Raw genomic sequence first — 9,170 nt, 5'->3', positions numbered from 1 at the left:
TTGCCCTGGGGGGAATTGCACTGCCCAGGCCAGGGGGCCAGGCTAACTAATCTCCTAATTGCTCTATGTGGCTTTTATTCCCTGAAGGCTTTCTGCACAGCTTTAGAGGATGAGAGTGAAAATGGTGGTCTCCCAGTCTCAGCCCTGGAGCTGAAAGCTACAGCCCCATTCCTCTGTATGCCTTCAGGATAAAGCAGTCAGTCACTCCTGTCTCCTAGTCTCCATCTGCACTCAGTGCTCACCCAGCCTGTGACTGAGCATTTCTATCTCAGGCATGTGACCCCGTTTAGAGTCTCCAAACCCTTCAGACTCATACAGAGTGCTCTGCGCTGCTCCTCCTGGGGGAGGAAGGGGTTCTTGCAGGTTTTGCTATTTGTTGGGCCCCTGCTCAGAGAGCAGTCCTGCTGACTATGGCAGGGTTCGAGTTTTATGGCAACCCTGAGCTGAGAGCCCACTCCAGGGTGGGCTGATTGCAGCTGGTTTCCCCACTCTGATACCTGGGAACTCTGTTGCACTCAGGTACCCCTGGTTTTCCTGTGACCCTGAGGATCCGGAGAACACATCACTTACAGCTATTCTTTCAAAGCCCTTGATGGAAAAGGCTGTTGTCCACTTTCTAACAGCACCTAAGGCTTGCTTGCATAATGAAATTCAACAAAACAGTATTCTGACCAATGATAAACAACTTACAGGAAATTCTCTTGCCTATTCAATGTTTCATTATAAGGCTACTACATTTGACCAATATTAAAAAAATTTAAAACTCCATTATGCTGACATTTCCAGAAATATTATCAAGTCATCCTTATGATGACACTTATTAATAAAGCAAAAGAAAATGGTACATTCTGGTTTTCACTTTTTAGAGATTTAATTAAATAATTTGATATCTTACCATTTGAAAACTACAACTACATTTTCTTTATCAGTACTGGATGACACTGAGGTGGAAGCAGCTTTCACATCCTTGACTTCCTTTTAAAGGAAAGCATCATGGAATTTTTAGCAGTAAACATTATATATAGTTCCTATTTAAACCTCATCTTCAAGAAAATGTGAGAAAGAATGTAAGGTAAAAGTCCTTCTTGTTCAAGGTAAGAAAACTCCAGTCTCAAATATTTTACTCCAACAATTGGGGTTATACCAGCTGTTCCATCATTGAATAGTAATGATGTACCCTCAACTGCCATCATTACTAAATTTTACATAGATGTTTTATATCTGAATATATGCATGTAAAACATTTGCACAGATAAATTAGTGTTAAGAATTGAAAACTCACATCTTGAAATATCCTTTCTTCTGAAATCCATCTAATTGTTTTCAATACTTGAAAGCTAAATATCCTGGCTACCCATTAAAAACATGTTATATCAGAATATACATGTTTTGAAGAACTTTAGAACTGATCATCTCGGGATTCCTGGGTGGCTCATCATGTTTAGCACCTGCCTTCAGCCCAAGGCATGATCCTGGAGTCCTGGAATCGAGTCCCACATTGGGCTCCAAACATGGAGCCTGTTTCTCCCTCTGCCTGTGTCTCTACCTCTTTCTCTCTGTGTGTCTTTCATGAATAAATAAATAAAAATCTTTAAAAAAAAGAACTCATAAAAGCAAACATAAACTTAAGAGTGCTTTTGTTGTTGCTTAATCCTCTAAATTTAAAAGGAGACCAATGAATACTACAATCAGATATTTACTACATAGTGTTGATTTCTACTAGCAATCAACTGAACAAGGATAGTTTTTCTCAGCTCATTGTCTATTAGAAGTTGAAACATTTTCAGTTAAAACCTTCATTTTTGGGCAGCCCAGGTGGCTCAGCAGTTTAGCGCCGCCTTCAGCCCAGGGCGTGATCCTGGAGACTCGGGATCGAGTCCCATGTTGGGCTCCCTGCATGGAGCCTGCTTCTCCCTCTGCCTGTGTCTCTCATGAAAAAATAAATAAATTTAAAAAATAAATAAAACCTTCATTTTCTCTATAGACGTTAGCATGTGTGGCCCAAACAAAACTGTTTCTAAGGTGGCCTCTGAATCAGATTTTGCAATTCCTTTTTCAAGTTCACCTTGGCTATCCCTTTGATGCTGATAAGCAAGTTTCTTTCTCAGAGTCTCTGCTGTGAGGGCAGCAGTGTCAGTTAACATCCGCCAGTTTGGGCTTTATATCTTGTTTTGACCTTTTCTATTGACCTAAGTTTTACACTGTTCATATATTTAAGGATCTCTAGCATACTTGGCATATCAGGTTTCTTTGGACTGTTCTTTTTTTAAAATTTTATTTATTTGACACACAGAGAGAGAGCACAAGCAAGGAAGTGGTAGGCAGAGGGAGAGGGAGAAGCAGACTCCCTGCTGAGCAGGGAGCCAAAGATGGGGCTTGATACCAGGACTCTGGGATCCTGACCTGAGCCAAAGACAGATGCTTAACTGATACATTTTGGTGGAGCCCTATGGAAGAAGGGGCAGGGGAAGTGGCAGAGGGGAAGGCGGTGGGACAGAGAGTGATATGGTAACAGATATGGTAGAATCTAAATCACCTGAAATGAGCTTCTGCCGTTTGTGCAGGGTCACAATTTTGGCATTCTGAGCTGAGAGCTGTAGGCTCATTTTGTAGTTGAGGCTCTTCTGGAGACAGGTTTAGTGAGGAAAATTGCCTGCTTGGGGGCTTGGGGGCTTCTCAAAGAAAGAAAGGTCATCCCGAAGGGGTTGCCTTGACCTGACCTCTGTCCTTTGTCTTGTTGAATACACTCCTTCTTTGGCTACCCATCCAACATTAGCCAAAGACATCACCACATCCTATTCTGGATGGCTGGGGCTCCATTCTGCTGTAGGGCTGGTAAGCTGAAACCACTATCTTGGACACTGGATCAGAGACATATTAGTACCAATTTTCCTTACAATATTTTGAGATGAACCATATAGCTTCCCAGACCAAATAACAATTGCATGCTTACTCCACCTGTTGAAAAAACATCCTAATTAGGCACTTAATCCAGCCAAGCATTTAGATGGCAAATTATCTCCAAATTTGCATTTCTAGTACTTCAGCCATACATTGTAGCACATGGGCCATTAAGCACACTCAGCTGTGTGGCGCACAGGTGTCTTCTTCAGCTTTTCAGGCTTTCAGCTTAGCTGCTCTTGGGTGTTACTTGATGGTAACCATTCTTTTTTAAAAAATATTTTATTTATTTATTTATTTGAGAGAGGGAGATAGAGATAGAGCATGAGTGGGGAGGAGTTGGAGAAGCAAGCTCTCCTCTGACCAGGAATCTCGATGTGTGGCTTGATCCCAAGACCTTGGAATCATGACCTGAGCGGAAGGCAGATGCTTAACCTACTGAGCCACCCAGGCGCCCCCCATGGTAACCATTTTTTTAAAAAAAATTGTTTTAAATTTATTTTTAGAGAGAGAGAAAGAGAGAGAGAGAGAGGAGTGAGAGGGGCAGAAGGAGAGGGAGAGAGAGAATCCCAAGTAGACTCTGCATAAGCATGGAGCCTGTTGTGGAGCTCGATCTCACCACCCTGAGATCATGACATTAGCTGAAATCAAGAGTCAGGCACTTAATTGATCTACCCAGGTGTTCCCCATGGTAACCATTTTTCTAAAAAGGTTTTAATTATTGAGAGAGTGAGAGAAAGGAGAAGAGGTAGAGAGAGAGGGAGAGAAAGAATCCCAAGTAAACTCTTAGGCTGAATATGGAGCCTGATGTGCGGCTTGATCTTGCCACCCTGAGATCATGACCTGAGTTGAAATCAAGAGTCAGATGCTTAACTGACTGAGCCACGCAGGTGCCCCTCCATCATAACCATTTTTTAAAAATTTTTTAACTTTTATTTATTTATGATAGGCACACAGTGAGAGAGAGAGAGAGGCAGAGACACAGGCAGAGGGAGAAGCAGGCTCCATGCACCGGGAGCCTGACGTGGGATTCGATCCCGGATATCCAGGACCGCGCCCTGGGCCAAAGGCAGGCGCCAAACCGCTGCGCCACCCAGGGATCCCCCATAACCATTTTTAAGTGTAGAATTCAGTGGCATTAAATACATTCACATTGTTGTGTGACCATCACCACAATCCATCTTCAGAACTCATCTCATCTTGCATAACTGAAACTATACCCTCTAAAACACCAATTCCTTTCTTCCTCTAGCTTCTGGCAACTACCATTCTAATGAATTTGACTACTTTTGGTATCTCCTATAAGTGGAATCATACAGTATTTGTCCTTTTGTCATTGGTTTATTTTACTTAACATCATGTCTTTAAGGCTTATTCATATTGTAGCTTATGTCGGAATTTCCTTCCTTTTAATGGTTGAATAAGATTCCATTATATTACACACCATATTTTGTTTATCCATTCATCTGTTGATGAACACTTGGATTGCTTCCATCTTTTAGCTATTGTGAATAATGCTGCTTTGTGCACAAATGTACAAATACCTCTGAGTCCCTACTTTCATTTTTTTGGATATATTTTCAAATTAGTATTTTCATTTTCTTTGGGTAAATATCCAGTAATAGAAGTACTAGATCATATGGTAATTCTATTTTAAAGTTTTTTGGGGAAATGCCATATTGTTTTCTGTAGCAGCTGCACCATTTTACATTCCTACCAATAGTGCATTAGGGTTCCAGGTTCTTCACATCCTTGCCGACACTTGTTATTTTCTTTCTTTTTCACAAGAGGTTTATTCTTTTCTCTTTTGTTCAAAATAACAAACTATATATCATATCCTCCCTTTTGCTTCTGTCCTAAATTCACTATAATATTCAGTCTAATCCTAGGCACCCTGATTAGTGCCCTAATTGCCATAGTTAATTTTAAAAAACAGCTTTTTTTATCTGAACACACAGATTGTGCTTAATGCTTTGCAACCATTCCATTGATCGTAGTCTTTCTTCTCTGTGTTGTTGCAGTTGTTTTAAGTTTTTATTTTAATTTAGTATAGTTAATGCACAGTGTAATAGTTTCAGGTGTGAATTTAGTGACTCAACAATTCCATACATCACCTTGTGCTCATCACAAGTGCCCTCCTTACTCTCCTCACCTATTTCACCCACTCCTACACTTCCCTTCCAGTAACCATCAGTTTGGTCTCTATAGTTGAGAGTCTGTGTCTTGGTTTCTCTCTCTCTCTCTCTTTCCCTCTGCTTGTTTTATTTCTTAAATTGCACTTATTAGTGATATCATATGGCATTTGTCTTTCTCGACTGACTTCTTTCCCTTAGCAGTATTTATACTCTATAGCTTCATCCATGTCATTGCATCTTTTTTTTTTTTTGATAGTAGTTATCCTAATGAGTATGAAGGGATATCTAATTATGGTTTCAACTTGCACTTCCCTGATAATTAGTGATGTTGAGCATCTATTCATGTGTTTACTGGTCATTTGTATATTTTCTTTGAGTAATGCCTTCTTTGCTTATTTTTAAATTGGAATGTTTGCTTTTGTTGTTGTTGAGTGGTAGAGGTTCTTTATATATTGTACATACTAAACCCTAATCAGATATATGATTTGCAAATATTTTGTGTCATTCCATGGATTGCCTTTTCATTGTATTGATTGTGTCCTTTAATGGCTCAGTTTTTAATTTTGACATAGTCTATTTTTTTCTTTTGTTGCCTATGCTTTTGGTGTTATATCCAATAAATCACTGCCAAATCCAATGTCATAATCTTATATTTTCTTCTAAGAGTTTTATAGTTCTAATTCTTACATCTGACCTATTTTGAATTAATTTTTGTATATGGCATAAGGTAAGAGTCTTATTTCATTCTTTGCATGTGAATATCTAGTTTTCCCAACATTATTTGTTGATCTAAACAGTGTCTTCTGAGGAAAAAATTTTAATTTTTAAAAGATTTTATTTGTTTATTTGAGAGAGAGAGCACAAGCAGGGAGAGCAGCAGAGGGAGAGGGAGAAGCTCGCTCTCCTGCAGAGCAGAGAGCCCTATGTGGCTGAGCTGAAGACTGAGCCACCCAGGTGCCCAAAGAAAATTTTAATTTTGATGAAGTTTATCATTTTGTTCTTTTTTTGGATCATGCTTTTCACATCATATCTAAAGAATATTTTTAAATGTTTTATTTTTAAGTAATATCTACACCAAACATGGGGCTTGAACTTACAACCTGAGATCAAGAGTGGCATATTCTATCCACTGAGCCAGCCAGGTGCCCCTAAAGAATCTTTGCCTAACATAAGATTAAAAAGATTTTCTCTTATGTTTACTTTTATGAGTTTTATAGTTTTAGGTTTTACATTTAGGTCTATGGTCCATTTTGGGTTAATTTTGCATACGGTATAAGATATGATCCATAATCTTTTTTTTTTCCATGTATAGTTACCCAATTATTCTAGCAGTTTGTGTTGAGAAGGCTATCCTTTCTCCATTGCATTACATTTGTGCTTTTGTCAAAACTCAGTTGTCTATATATGTGTGGGTTTATTCCTGGAGCTTCTGCTCCACTGTTGTATTTGTCTATCTTTATGCAAAATGACACTGTTTTGATTTCAGTAGCTTTATGCTAATTTTTTAAATCAGATAGTCTTAGTTCTTCAACTTTGTTCTTTTTCAGAGTTGTTTGGCTTTTGGGGGGGGTCTTTTGCATTTCCATATGCATTTTAGGATCAGCTTGCCTGTTTCTTTTTCTTTCTTTTTAAAATTTTATTTATTTATTTATTCATGAGAGAGAAAGGCAGAGATATAGGCAGAGGGAGAAGCAAGCTCCATGCAGGGAGCCTGATGCAGGACTTGATCTTAGGACTCAGGGATCATGCCCTGAGCCAAAGGCAGACACTTAACCACTGAGCCACCCAGGCGTCCCAACTTGTCTGTTTCTACAAAAGAACCTGTTGGGATTGCATAAAATATGTAGATCACTGTTAAGGGAGAATTGACATCTTAGCAATATTGAGTCTTTGGCTCATGAACAAGATATATTCCTCCTTTAATTTAGGTCTTCAATTTTTCTCAATATTTTGTGATTTTCAATGTACACGTCTTTCACATTTATTCCCCAGAATTCTTCCTAAATATTTCATATATTTTTTGGCTGTTTATAAAATTCTTTTATTGTAGTTGAAATACAATGTTATATGAGTTTCAGGTGTACAACATAGTGATTCAAACTCTACATGTTATGTTATATTCACAAGTATAGCTACCATCTGTCAGCATACGATGCTATTACAGTAACATTGACTATATTCCCTATGTTGTACCTTTCATCCACATGGCTTATTCATTCCATAACTGGAAGCCTGTACCTCCCACTCCCCTTCATCCATTTTGCCCATTGCCCCACTCTTCTTCCCTCTGGTAACCACTAGTTTGTTCTCTGTATTTATGTATCCGTTTCTGGATTACTTTCATTTAAAAAAATTATTTTAGATTCCACATATAAGTGAAATCATATGGCATTGGGTTTTTCTCTGTCTGACTTATTTCACTTAGCATAATATCCTCTAGGTCCATCCATGTTGTTGCAAATGACAAGATCTCATTCTTTTTTATGGCTGAATAATATTCCATCATATATACATACCACATCTTCTTTATTCATTCATCTATTGATGGACACTTAGGTTGCTTCCATATTTTGGTTATTGTAAATAATGCTGCAATAAACATAGGGGTGCAGGTATCTTTTCAAATTAGCGTATTCATTTTCTTCGGGTAAATATTCAGTAGTGGGATTCTTAGATCATATGTTATTTCTATTTTTACTTTTTGAGGAGTCTACATACTGTTTTCCACAGTGGTTGCACCAATTTAAAATCTCACCAACAATGTATGAGAGCTTCCTTTTCTCCACATTCTTGCCAACACTTGTTATTTCTTGTCTTTTTAATACTAGCCATTCTGACAGGTGTAAGATGTGATATCTCACTATGGTTTTGATTTGCATTTCCCTGATGATTAGTGATGTTGAGCATCTTTTCATGTGATTGTTGGTCATATGCATGTCTTTGGAAAACTGTTTATTCAGGTCCTCTGCTTAAGTTTTAATAAAAAAAATTTTTGTGCTGAGTGTATTTCATATATATGTATTTTAAAGATTTTATTTATTTATTTATTATAGAGAGAGAAGGAGAGAGAGAGTGAGTGAGAGGAGGAACAGAGGCAGAGGGAAAGAGAGGCGGAAAGAATCTCAAGCAGACTCCACACTGAGTACAAAGCTGGCCATGGGGCTTGATCTCATGACCCCAAGATCATGACCTGAGCTGAAACCAAGAGTGGACACTTAGTCAACTGAGCCACCCAGGAGTCCCAAGTATATTTCATATTTTTGAAGGATTATACATGGTATTTTTAAAATTTCAATTTTCAGGGGTGCCTGGATGGCTCAGTCAGTTAAGCAGCTGCCTTTGGCTCAGGGCATGATCCCAGGTTCCTGGGACTGAATCCCACATTAGGCTTCCTGCTCAGCAGGGATCCTGCTTCTCCCTCTATCCCTCCCCTAGTTCATGCTCTCTTGCTGGCTTTCTTTCTCTCTCTCAAATAAACAGATAAAAATCTTAGAAAATAATAAAAAAAATAAAATTAGGATTTTCAGCCATTTACTGATAGTGTATATAAATACAATAATTTCTGTATGTAGATATTAAATCTTGAAACTTTTCTAAACTTAGTTGTATAGCTATTTGTAGATTTCATTGGACTTCTACAAAAACAATCAAATCAGCTGTGAATAAAAGACAGTTTTACTTTTTCATTTTTAATCTGTACACTTCTATTTCCTTTCCTTGCCTTATTGTGGTGGGTGGAACTTCTAGTACCTTGTTGAATAAGAATGGTGAGTATAGGTGTACCAGGCTTTTTCTTGACCTTAGAAGAGAAGCATTCTGTCTTTAGTAATTAGGTTTGTTAGCTGTAGATTTTTTTTTTTTTAAGATTTTTTTTTTTATTGGTGTTCAATTTACTAACATACAGAATAACACCCAGTGCCCGACACCCATTCACTCCCACCCCCCGCCCTCCTCCCCTTCTACCACCCCTAGTTTGTTTCCCAGAGTTAGCAGTCTTTATGTTCTGTCTCCCTTTCTGATATTTCCCACACATTTCTTCTCCCTTCCCTTATTTTCCCTTTCACTATTATTTATATTCCCCAAATGAATGAGAACATATAATGTTTGTCCTTCTCCGACTGACTTACTTCACTC

At 38.3% G+C, this 9,170-nt stretch overlaps 1 pseudogene; it reads right to left on the bottom strand.

Moving 5' to 3' along the window:
• Window positions 1-427: 427 nt before the first annotated feature.
• LOC140628514 (mitochondrial fission regulator 1-like) lies at window positions 428-3,003 on the bottom strand (annotated as a pseudogene).
• Window positions 3,004-9,170: the final 6,167 nt, after the last annotated feature.

Source organism: Canis lupus, chromosome X (assembly GCF_048164855.1).
Source record: "Canis lupus baileyi chromosome X, mCanLup2.hap1, whole genome shotgun sequence".
In the NCBI taxonomy this organism is placed as follows: Eukaryota; Metazoa; Chordata; class Mammalia; order Carnivora; family Canidae; genus Canis; species Canis lupus.
Note: the sequence above shows the minus strand (reverse complement) of the source record. Positions and strands in the feature narration are given on the sequence as shown.